The sequence below is a fragment of the Natator depressus genome, chromosome 1 (assembly GCF_965152275.1).
Source record: "Natator depressus isolate rNatDep1 chromosome 1, rNatDep2.hap1, whole genome shotgun sequence".
In the NCBI taxonomy this organism is placed as follows: domain Eukaryota; kingdom Metazoa; phylum Chordata; order Testudines; family Cheloniidae; genus Natator; species Natator depressus.
The window spans coordinates 80,402,065-80,414,274 of record NC_134234.1 but is presented as its reverse complement, the minus strand read 5'-3'; the positions used below and the strand labels follow the sequence as shown (position 1 = coordinate 80,414,274).

The 12,210-nt window shown below is 46.1% G+C and overlaps 1 protein-coding gene across 1 annotated transcript in view; it reads right to left on the bottom strand.

Annotated features, from left to right (window-relative positions):
* SCEL (sciellin) overlaps window positions 1-11,239 on the bottom strand; it is a 119,933-nt gene extending 108,694 nt beyond the window's left edge. The window contains exon 1 of the mRNA XM_074944248.1: window positions 11,168-11,239. The gene's annotated coding sequence lies outside the window, so the exon portion shown is untranslated. The remainder of the gene's footprint in view (window positions 1-11,167) is intronic.
* Window positions 11,240-12,210: the final 971 nt, after the last annotated feature.

The following is a 12,210-nucleotide window of genomic DNA, read 5'->3' as shown; positions in this document are numbered from 1 at the left end:
GGAGAGCCACAACTGTCCACTGGTGGGCATAGCCAGGACACCTACCTGACAGAAGAAGAGGGGAGGGACAGGAACCAGAAATATAAAAGGTGAGCTGCCCTCCAGCTCACTTGGAGATGAGCTCCTGGAGAAGAAGGACATCTCCCACCCGCTACTGGAGCTTGGAACTGACCATGGGCTGTGGGTATAATAGGCCAGGGAAGGCTAAGCCTTCCCTCCTGCAGCTGCCGCCGACCCAACGCTGGACACCTGGGCTGCAGTGGCCCTGCCCCTTCCCCGAGGCCCCCACTGCCTGCAGCTGCTGCTTGCCGGTAAGTCCTCCACTCCACTACCCCAACCCTGGAAGACCCCGCTGCTTGCCACATCCCTCCTCTTGGGAGGGGGAGTGAGGAGGGATGAGACAAGCCAGCAGCGGGCAGGTGGGGGCATCTGGTGGGGGAGTGAGGTGACTTGGCCAGGCATTGGAGCCAGACCGGTGCTGGGCCTGGGGCTGGTGGCTTGGGGAGGGGACCGGTGGCTCGGCCCAGTGCTGAAGCCGGTCCAGCTTAGCCGGGGGTTGCCTTCAGGGGCTGGGGGGCCAGCAGCTTGGCCTGACCAGGCACTCAGCTCTCTGCTCAGCTGGGCCTGGAACAGCTGCCCGGCACTCAAGGGACCAGCAGCCCGACTGGGGTGGGCTTCAGGGGTTGGGGATGGCAGCTTGGCCCACGCTCGAGAGGGCAGGGGGTTCTTGTTCCAGCACTGGGGCTGGGCTGGCGGCTCAGCCCAGTATGGCTGGGGCAGGCAGGCCTGGGCTCCTCCAGTTGCAGGTGGGCCATCAGGGCTCCTCCTGTTAAGGGGTGGGTTCGGGGCTCCGGCGTGCCTTGAATGCTTGTGACCAGCAAGGAGCACCCTTCCTTGCTCCTCTCATCCTAGCCAGGAACTGACCTGCTCAGGCCCTGCAGCTCTTAGGCCTCTGCTGGGCTTCTGTGCAGCCTCTCTAGGCAGGCTGGGAAGACTCACCTTTGCTGCTCCTTTCCTGAGGTGGGGTGAGGTAGGACCTTGGAGCCTCCAAGAAGGGGCCTCAAAAAGCCAGGTACACCCCATCACAATAACTTAAATAGTAATCCCTTTGTAATGTTCTCTATGGATTTTATCATAGTTCTCTTTCAAACAGCGCTACTTTAAAGCACACTAGCAGGGTCTATATGGACCAATTAACATGCAGCGCATTAGTGTGCTTTAGAAATCATTCCCTCTTAGTCCACAGAACTGCTCCAAGTAGACAAGCCCTTGGATACAAGTAACCATTTCCAGTGTTTAGATATACTCTGATCTCTCTCCCTGCATTTCTTTTTAAGTAAGAAAGCTGAGACTCTGGAGAACAATTAAGAGGTCTGCCCATACGTCCCCAGCTAGTCCTTCAAGGGCATGCCCCAAGCTTTGGCAAGCACTCCTCTAAGGAGAGCCTCTCCTGCTAGCTTTTTCCTCCCCCCAGCAAGCGACCTTTTGTCTAAAGTCCTAGAACCAGGAAGTCCAGGAAGTTTTTGGAGAGTGTTAGGGACAACTTCCTGGTGCAACTACTGGAGGAACCAACCAGGGGCATTCTCCTCTTGACCTGCTGCTTACAAACAGGGAAGAATTGGTAGGGGAAGTAGATGTGGGTGGCAACCTGGGCAGCAGTGACCATGAGATGGTTGAGTTCAGGATCCTCACAAAAGGAAGAAAGGAGACTAGCAAAATACAGATCCTGGACTTCAGAAAAGCAGACTTAGACTCCTTTAGGGAACTGACAGGCAGAATCCCCTGGGAAGCTAATATGAGGGAGGAAAGGAGTCCAGGAAAGCTGGCTGTATTTTAAAGAAGTCTTATTGAGGGCGCAGGAACAAACCATCCCGATGTGCAGAAAGAATAGCAAATATTGGCAGGCGACCAGCTTGGCTTAACAGTGAAATCTTCGGTGAGCTTAAACACAAAAAGGAAGTTTACAAGAAGTGGAAACTTGGATAAATGACCAGGGAGGAGTATAAAAATATTGCTCCAGCATGCAGGGATGTAATCAGGAAGGCCAAAGCACAACTGGAGTTGCAGCTAGCAAGGGATGTGAAGGGTAACAAGAGAGGTTTCTACAGGTATGTTAGCAACAAGAAAAAGGTCAGAGAAAGGTACTGAATGAATGGGGGAGGCAACCTAGTGACAGATGATGTGGAAAAAGCTGAAGTACTCAATGCTTTTTTTGCCTTGATCTTCACAGACAAGGTCAGCTCCCACACTGCTGTCCTGGGCAACAGAGTAGGGGGAGGTGGTGAGCAGCCCTCAGTGGTGAAAGAACAGGTTAAGGACTATTTAGAAAAGCTGGAAATGCACAAGTCCATGGGTCCAGATGTAATGCATCCGAGGGTGCTGAGGGAATTGGCTGATGTGATTGCAGAGCCATTATCTTTGAAAACTCGTGGCAATTGGGGGAGGTCCCAGATGAGTAGAAAAAGGCAAATATAGTGCCCATCTTTAAAAAAGGGAAGAAGGAGAACCTGGGGAACTACAGACCAGTCAGCCTTACCTCAGGCCCTAGAAAAATCATGGAGCAGGTCCTCAGGGAATCCATTTTGAAGCACTTGGAGGAGAGGAAGGTGATCAGGAACAGTCAACATGGATTCACCAAGGGCAAGTCATGCCTGACCAACCTGATTGCCTTCTATGATGAGATAACTGGCTCTGTGGATATGGGGAAAGCAGTGGATGTGATATATCTTGACTTTAGCAAAGCTTTTGATACGGTCTCCCACAGTATTCTTGACAGCAAGTTAAAAAGGAATAGAGGGTCTATTACATGAGAGGAGACTGGAAGAGTCTGGCTTGTTTAGCAAACAGAAGGCTGAGAGGGGATATAATTACTCTCTATAAATACATTGTGGGGGGGGGTAAATAGCAGGGAGGGTGAAGAACTATACAAGTGGAAGAACAATGCTGATACAAGAACAAATGGGTATAAACCGGCTATGAACAAATTCAGGCTGGAAATTAGAAGACGGTTTCTAACCATCAGAGCAGTGAGGTTCTGGAACAGCCTCCCAACAGGAGTTGTGAGGGCAAACAATTTATTTAATTTTAAGAGATAGCTGGAGAAATTTATGAGTGCAATTGTCTGATGGGTTTGCTTATGATGGTGGGGGGAAGGACTCAACAGCCCTGGGGCTTACTTCCAGTTTATATCTTGTGTTCCTAAAGCTCATGCTTCAGGGTTTCAGCTGGCCACTGGCAGGGATCAGGAAGGGATCTTTCCCCCAGTGTATTCTGTGAGCAATTTTTTATTTCCTTCCTCTGAAGCATCAGGGATGTCCATGACTGGAAATTAGAGACTGGGCGGGATGGACCAGGGCATTCTCTCTCTCAGGTGCTTGGCTGGCTGGTTCTTGCTCATATGTTCAGGGTCTAATTAACCACCGTACGTGGTATCAGGAAGGAATTTTCCCCCAGGCAGTGATCTTAAGCGTTTTTTTGCCTTCCACTGTAGCATGGAGGTCACTTGCCAGGATTAAATGTGTATATCTCATTTAATCATTTCCCTGCCATTGCAGGGGCCTTGAGCACTGGTTCGCCTCAATCCCTCCTATTCTCTGCCTGTGGCACATAATAGTCTACTCTCCTGTGAGTCTTATTTACTTTGGTCTCATTTCCATTGTTGGGTTTAGAGTGCAAGCGCTGAATGGTGTTGATAGCCTTTGACATACAGGAGGTCAGTGCAGATGATCTAGTTCTTAAACAAAATGACAAAATTGCTCATGTTGAACTATACTACTTAAGACTTAGTACCTAGAGTATTCAACCTTTCCCTTTCCTGAGAGCCCTAGTAAAATACCCTTTCACTTAGCCATGTGTGTGAATCATTATTGGGACACACCAGGCTAGCACCTGCTGTGTGCCTCTAAATCACTGGTATGGTTGGCATGCTGCTGCTATCGTGGGGGATTGGTGTACTCCATTATTGAACAGCCCAATATTTCATAGAATCATAGAACTAGAACGGACCTCGAGAGGTCATCTAGTCCAGTCCCCTGCACTCAAGGCATAAGTATTATCTAGACATCCCTGACAGATGTTTGTCCAACCTTCTTAAAAATCCCCAATGATGGAGATTCCACAACCTCCCTAGGCAATTTATTCCAGTGCTTAACCACTCTAACAGTTAGGAAGTTTTTCCTAATGCCCAACCTAAACTGCCCTTGCTGCAGTTTAAGCCCATTTTTTCTTGTCCTAGCCTCACAGGTTAAGAGCAACAATTTTTCTCCCTCCTCCTTGTAACAACCTTTTTATGTACTTGAAAACTGTTATCATGTCCCCTCTCAGTCTTCTCTTCTCTGAACTAAACAAACCCAATTTTTTCAATCTTCCCTCATAAGTCATGTTTTCTAGACCTTTAATCATTTTTGTTGCTCTTCTCTGGACTTTCTCCAATTTCTCCACATCTTTCCTGAAATGTGGAGCCCAGAATTGAACACAATACTCCAGTTGAGGCCTAATCAGCACGGAGTAGATAAGAAGAATTACTTCTTGTGTCTTGCTTACACTAGTCCTGCTAATACATCTAAGAATGATGTTTGCTTTTTTTGCAACAGCATTACACTGTTGACTCATATTTAGCTTGTGATCCACTATGACCCACAGGTCCTTTTCTGCAGTACTGCTTCCTAGGCAGTCATTTCCCATTTGTATGTGTGCAACTGATTGTTCATACTATTTATTTCAGACCATTTCTCCAGTTTGTCAAGATCATTATGAATTCTAATCCTGTCTGCTAAAACACTTGCAACCCCTTTCAGCTTGGTATCATCAGCAAACTTTGTATGTGTACTCTCTATGCCATCATCAAAATCATTTATGAAAATATTGAATAGAACTAGACCCAGGATAGAGCCCTGCAGGACCCCAATCAATATGCCCTTCCAGTGCAATGGTGAACTATTGAGAACTACTCTCTGAGTAGTTTTCCAACCAGTTGTGCACCAACCGTATAGTAGGTTCATCTAGGCTATATTTCTCTAGTTTGTTTATGAGAACGTCATGTGAGACAGTATCAAAAGCCGTACTAAATATAGCCTTACTTATGTGTTATGAACATACCCTATTGACCATACTTTCCATGTTACTTTTAAAGAGGCAATATAAGTGCAAACTGTCAACAAGCAGTGTGATGTCTAGCTTCATTCAGTCACTTGAGTAAATCTCTGTTGCCAGTTCCAGCAGACAAGGCCGGATTTATACCTTACATGCCCCTAGGCACAGTATCTTCAGCGCCCCCCTGCCTACAGCAAAACCCCCTCCCTTCCTCTCCCACTGCCTGAGACTGGCCCAGTTTCTGCACCAGTTCCAGGCAGTTGGCTCCGGGGAGGTAGGTGCCAGAAGTGGGTTAGTGAGAAAAGCCGCCGCCTTTTGCTCCCCCGAAGGGGTGGGAGGGAAGGGAAAAGAAAAGGGCAGGGGGTGGAGAAGTCCACCACCACCGCCCCTTGCTCCCCACCCACCAGGGCAGCTTACATAGGGAAAGCTGCAGCTACCCCCTAGGCAGGCTCCATGGGGAGGACCCCCAGCTCCAGTTACAGGGAAGTGAGTCCCCCCAGCTCCATTTGTCCCCAGACAAATTAGTGGCCACTTTGCTTGAAGTGCTGCTTGCCAGGCCACCCCATGCTTTGCAGGCCTGTCAGCAGGCAGAGTTGGTACCTGGGACGCAGAGCAGGGGCGAGCTGCCCCAGCAAGACTTTGGGTGACACTGGCTCTGGGCAGTCTGGCCCCCACGCTTGCCGCTGGGACAGCAATCTCCCAGCCTCCTTCCCTTCCCAGCGGCTGCAAGTGGCATGAGCCAGCAGGTCAGAGCTTGGCAAAACAGAACAGACAGGGGAGGCAGCTTCTCCCGTGAACCTCAGGTCTCCCCACCAGGACCAGCGGACCCAGAGCAGTTCCCATTCCCAAAGCCCCTTCACAATCCAACTCCCATCCCAAGCCCAAGGGGTGCCAGGACAAGCGGGGCTCAGCGTCCGGCTTTGCAGGGGGCGAGGGAAGCTCTGGCCAGGGGGACCCCCTGCACACCCAGCTCCAGGAGAGACACCACTCTACACTGTGCACAGCTCCCGCACCCACCGCCCCATGCTGGCTGCTAGCTTGTTGATCTCCCAGGGGGTGGAGAGAAGCCCTCAGCCGGCCAGCAGGCTGAGAGGAGTGAGCGGTGGCAGAGGAGGGGCCAGTGGGCAGGGACGAGCCAGTGGGCAGGCGGGAGCTTTTTCTGCTTCCCTTTTTTGTTTTTTTTTTAATTTTTTTTAAATTTCCCGCTTGTGCTGCTGGTAAGTTGGCATCGTGCCTACTGTGTCTAATTGGAAATCCAGCCCTGCCAGCAGAGAGACAAAGTATGAAATGAGTATAGAGAATTCATTTATCTTCAGTGAACGGCAGAAATCATATAAAAATCATACTTGCAAGGTATTTCTGTCATCTAGGGTCACATTCAGACCAGATTTGAAAAACTGCTTTCTTCCAGTTTTTCACTCCAGATTGGGGACGTTCAGATCTAGGCATTCATGCCAACCTGTTTTGGGAATAAACCATTTTATAGCACTGTTCTCACTTCCTGATTTGTAGGACAGAGTCTCTTAAAATTTCAAAATATTCAAACACATTTGGACTATCAGCTACTCACAATAGAGCGTAATTTGCAGTTTGAGCACTAGGTGGAAATAGAGTAGTAAAAATGAAAAGACCCTGCTTTAAAAAAAATCCTTCTTCACCAGAAGAAAAAGCCGTAATCCCCTCCCTCAGCATAGCAAATGGAAGCAGGTATATGCTCCAGCACACGCTTTGGAAATAAAAGCAGCCAGAAATGGCAGCTTAGACCCCAGATGGAATAGAATAGCTGTTTTACAAGATCTCTCCTTGAGCACTTGCATTTACACACAATCCATACTCTCAAACTTTCATCTTGTTTTTTCCTTCTTTCCTTGCCTATTTTACTCTAAATCTTGAGATAAATTCTGTGCAAGCTAAAGTATTCACCTTACCTATATACTTTAGTTGATTATTGTTCAAACATTAAAATGAGAAACTAAGATCTGTATTAGAAATATTCACTGTCATTGTCACTAATTTTTCAATCTTGTTTCACTATGGTAAAAGTGAACTGCTTTTTGGCTTTCCACTTGATAATGATAGATTATGAACAAATAAAAATTTTTAAAATGAAAATAGTAGTAAGAACTTGTTAAACTAAAGAAACTATTCTTGTCATAATACATTACGGTTCTATAACAAAAAAGGCAGAGCTCAAAAGAAGATGCATTAATACCACTCCCTAGAATAAAACTATTGTTGAAACATCTTGATTCTGATCCAAATTTTCTAATTTTAATTAGCTAGAAAAGTGGAAATGAGGTGATATTTAGATAGTCTATTGCTTATGAAAATTTGGCTCCAGAAAAAAACATATGCAGAACACAGCCGCAATAACAGCCAATGGAAATAGCTAGAAGTGGTGCAACAGTGTGCCGGCAGCTAGGCAGCATAACTGAGCACATAACAGCAGTGCTACCACAAGTGCAGGCAGAGAGGAGACCTGGGCCTTCCCCACGTCCCCCCACCCCTCACACACATCCATTTTATAACAGTTGTCTAATCTCAGTGAAAGTGTGTTTTGTTGTAGGGATGCAACCTGGATTTACAGACCCTCAAATGAAATTTACTGGCCCAATATTTCCCCTGAATTGCTTGTAGAGCCCAGCAATGGGTCCATTATTAAGTCTGTGAAGTCAGCTAGAGACATCTCTATGCAAATCTTAATTACTGCACATGACACTGATTCAGTGGTGATTGGGGGCCATCAAGGTACTCAAAATGAATAGATAATGACCCATAAGATTTACTGCAATATTTTTCCCAAGTACAAATCGTTCTCTTTATTTTTATTCTTATTAATAAATTGTTAATCATCAGCATGGTGCTTTGTCTCATTCCTATGTTTCCCCAGGTTCCAGCTCTTCATTTGTCTCTCAGCATAGCAGCACATCAGGAAAGTAGAGATTAGTTTGGCAGGCCAGGTTTCCACACTCTGAAGCCAGTTTCTGCTCCCTTAAGTGACTTAGGCCCAGATCCACAAAGGGGCTACGGCACCTAAACCGCCAGAATTAGGGACCATTGCAATCCACAAGACCCCCCACAAGGCTACTGCCTAACTATGCAGGCATAAACTCACTCAGCACCTAAATGTCTCCTGTAAAAGTTCCCTAGGCACCTAAGTTTCTTCCTCTAGGCACGTGCACTGCTCCTTTACTCTAGGCGTCCAGAGGCCTAAGTCCCAATGTGGTCCACAAACTAGGGGAACATAGGTGGGCAAATGCATATATTTCCTATGGAGCCTGATACAGTAGGTACGTTCTGAGCACACCTTCTGGAGTGGGCCCCACTCAAAAAATAAGTAGGAGGTGGTGTGATGCCCACCTTGTAACCTTTAGCCCAGTGGTTAGTGCACTCAGCTGGGACGTGGGAGATGCCAGTTCAGTTCCCCTCTTTGCCTGATGGGGATACAGAATTTGAACAGGGGTGCCCTAACTGGGCTATTCTAAGGGGAAGAGTGGGATTTTCCTCTATCTCCTGTTGAAGCTGTTCCACTTTGTGTAAATGTTTAAATAGTCATTGGGCAGAGAGAGAGAGCGTGCGCCAGAGAATATACCCCTGGTGGTTAGGTCACCCACTTGGGACGTGGAAGATCCCCCTGTTCCATAGAATATCAGGGTTGGAAGGGACCTCAGGAGGTCATCTAGTCCAACCCCCTGCTCAAAGCAGGACTGATCCCCAATTAAATCATCCCAGCCAGGGCTTTGTCAAGCCTGACCTTAAAAACTTCTAAGGAAGGAGATTCCACCACCTCCCTAGGTAACGCATTCCAGTGTTTCACCACCCTCCAATAACTATCTAAAGTGAAACAGCTTCAGTAGGAGATATTGAGGTACACCACTGTCAGAATATCCCGTAGCCCATTAGTTAATGCAGTCTCCTGAGACATAGGAGACTCCTGTTCAGATCCTCTCTACCCATAGGGCGGGGGGGTGGAGGGGGAACTGGAGTATCCTACATGAATGCTCTAACCACTGGGCTAAAAGTTATAAAGTGGGTACCTCCTGTAGCCATTCTGTGTGGAGTGAGACAGGGGGCTAACTCATTCTTACAAGATGTAGCGTAGGTGCCTATCTCCATGGGGACATATTCCTCATTGGCATCTCCCATTGGTCAGTTTAGAAAGCTCCCTGCCTTTTGTGGATCACATTCTTGGGTGCCTATCTGTCCCCATGTTGGAAGCCTAGGTGCCTAACTCAGGCTTTGTGGATCCCAGTGTTGTTCCAGTGATTTTTCTAGGCACCTAAAAGTTAGGAGTTGCAATGCTCAGCATTGCAATACCCAAATCCCTTTGAGTGTTAGTAAATTGGCTCAGATAACAGCGCAAATAATCACAATTATGTAATGGGAATGAAAATCACAACTGAATATAAAACCATTAGTAGCATGGTGAGCAACAGAACATGTTGTTTCCTACCCAGGTTAAATGTTTCACTATCTGAACTGACTCTTTCAAATAAATGGGATGAACTTCATGGTCTTGACTATAGTTTCCAGATGGTGTGGGAATTAGTGTTCGGCTAAACCCAAAGGGTCCATGACAGGTTGGGTACATTATTGTTAGAATGTTTTTGATACAAGGTAGTATAGAGAGGGCTTCAGCTTTCCAAATTAAAAGTCAAATATAAAGCAAAATCTTCACCTTGAGAGGGAGTTGAGGAAGTCAAGACAGATGTAACTGCATCGGTTAGACTTGGAGCAAGTAATAACACCTATAGACATGTTTTAGTAAAAACGAAACAAAAAATGGAGACTCTGGAAAACAATTGTGAAATCTGTCTCTTTAGGCCCCCTCTAGCTAGTTCTTTGGCCCCACTTATATTGGGCATTTTCCACACTTTGGAAGACATTGCCTTAAGTTATCTGCAGCTCAATCCTTGTTCTCAAGGTCAACCAAGGGAAGAAGGGGAGAAATTGCCATGAATCTTTCATTCTAATTAACAACATTGTATACAGTGAGAGCCATTTTACCCATCATCAAAATGTAACCAACGCCTGAACACAGCAGCTGTTAAATGTGGCACAGTCGCAGCCATTTAGGACACCAAAGTCCTGTGTGTTTTCAGTATCATAGCTACTTACAATACAGAGAGAAGGTAGTGCTTTTGGCCCCTGGTAGGTTGATTGCCTACTCAGAGCTAAGTATGTGACAGCTGGATTTGTGCATCAACAGAATTTTTTTACAATATTCCAGTTACATGGCCAATCATTACCACCCATGCAACCTCACTGAAGGCATTTAACCCGTAGACTCAATGGTTGTTACTAGTGCTGATGTGAGACAAGTAAAGAACCGAGTCTGACTGTCAGAGCCCAGATTGAGTTATAAATCTGGCAGTTAAAAAAATATTTTGTACATATAAGTAAGGCACTTGATATGAACACAGAACTCCATTATGTCAGCTGAGTCATTTTTTCAGATTAACCTCCACACACACACACACACACACACACACACTTTAAAGTCCCACAGATGAGTTCATTGGCATTCCGTGGATTAATTCATATTCTACTGCAGAAGAGTCCATCTAGGGACAGATTTCCAGCTGTCAGAACCTTCATGATCACTATTACCAAATAAATGCCTTTAATATCTAAAATATGCCAACCTCAAATTATTATATTAAATTAGCTCAAGTCTAACCTCCAAAAAGATTGAAATCTCTGATTAAAATTAAAAATCAAGGAGACACACCTTCCATTTATCTAGCTAGTGCCAATAACTAAAAAAGCATTGCTAGGTGTGGTTTTGGTTATTAACATGGCAATGGTGATTCACCTTGTAGAATTAAATACTAACACACCCAGCCTCTCTCCAGTTCTGAAAGCAAACTGAGCTGATACATCAGACTAGGATGTTGGTTATATTCAATTTAAAAAAATCTGTATTCCTGACACTCAGAATAAAAAGAGGCTGTCTTCCTTCTACTGATTCCAGTAATTGCGTGCAGAAATCTGCCTGCATTTTTGTCTGCCTCGTTATGACAAGATATTTTCTGAGCCAGCCCACCCACCTGCTCCCTCCCAGTCGCCACCTCACCTGTAAGGTACACAGCTGGGTGATAAACACCAAGGATGAAATGCTGGCCCCATTGAAGCCAATGGCAAAACTCCCACTGATTTCAGTGGACTTCAATCAGGATTTCACTCCAGAAGCACTACTGTGTGCTTTAGAGCTGTGCTTCCTTAGAACCCAGCTTCTTCCCCTTCCTTCTCTGCTTATATTGCAACTTGGGTATGCTCCTCCCATTGTTTCCCCAAAGCCATCTTTTTTTTAGCCTCTATACCTGGAGATCACTCCTTACAAACCAGTCTGTCATGCATCCACCATGTCCTCCAAACAGACTTCTTACATGAAGCCTACAAACTCTAGATAGTCTTTCTTGTTAGAAGGTATCATCCACAGACATAAAGAAAGAAACCCCCAAACCTTGGAACTTTTCAAGTGGAATTAACTTGCTAAAGTCATTGCATCAGCTTATTGGTGTTACCACCATCCTCCTCCTTCCCTATCAGATTTTGTATTCATAGAGTTTAAGTCATAGAGTTTAAGGTCAGACGGGACCACCAGACATCTAGTCTGACCTCCTGTATATCACAGGCCACCAACAACACGCAGCAGCCACAACAACTCCAAACCCCAACAACCAAAAATAGACTAAAGTATCACAACCCACAGGAGACTGGGCTGTTATGTGCCTGAGGTGCACCAATGCCTGAGGCCTCTGAAATTGCAGAGAATTAAATGAAGTATACAGAGATAATCCCGGAAGTGACCCACCATCCATGCTTCAGAGGAAAGCAAAAATAATCTAGGTCACTGCCAATCTGAACTGGTGAAAAATCCATTCCAGACTCCATATATGGCAATAGTTTAACCATAAGCATATGAGCAAAAACCAGCAAGCCAAGCACCTAAGAAAGAAAACACTTGGTGCCACCTCAGAGCCCTGACCCACCCTGCCCAGTGTCCCATTTCCAGTCATGGACATCCCTGATCTTTCAGAAACCAGAAAACACCTGGGGGAGGGGAAGAAATCCCTTCTTGACCCATCCAGGTGACTGGCTGAAGCATGACCGTTA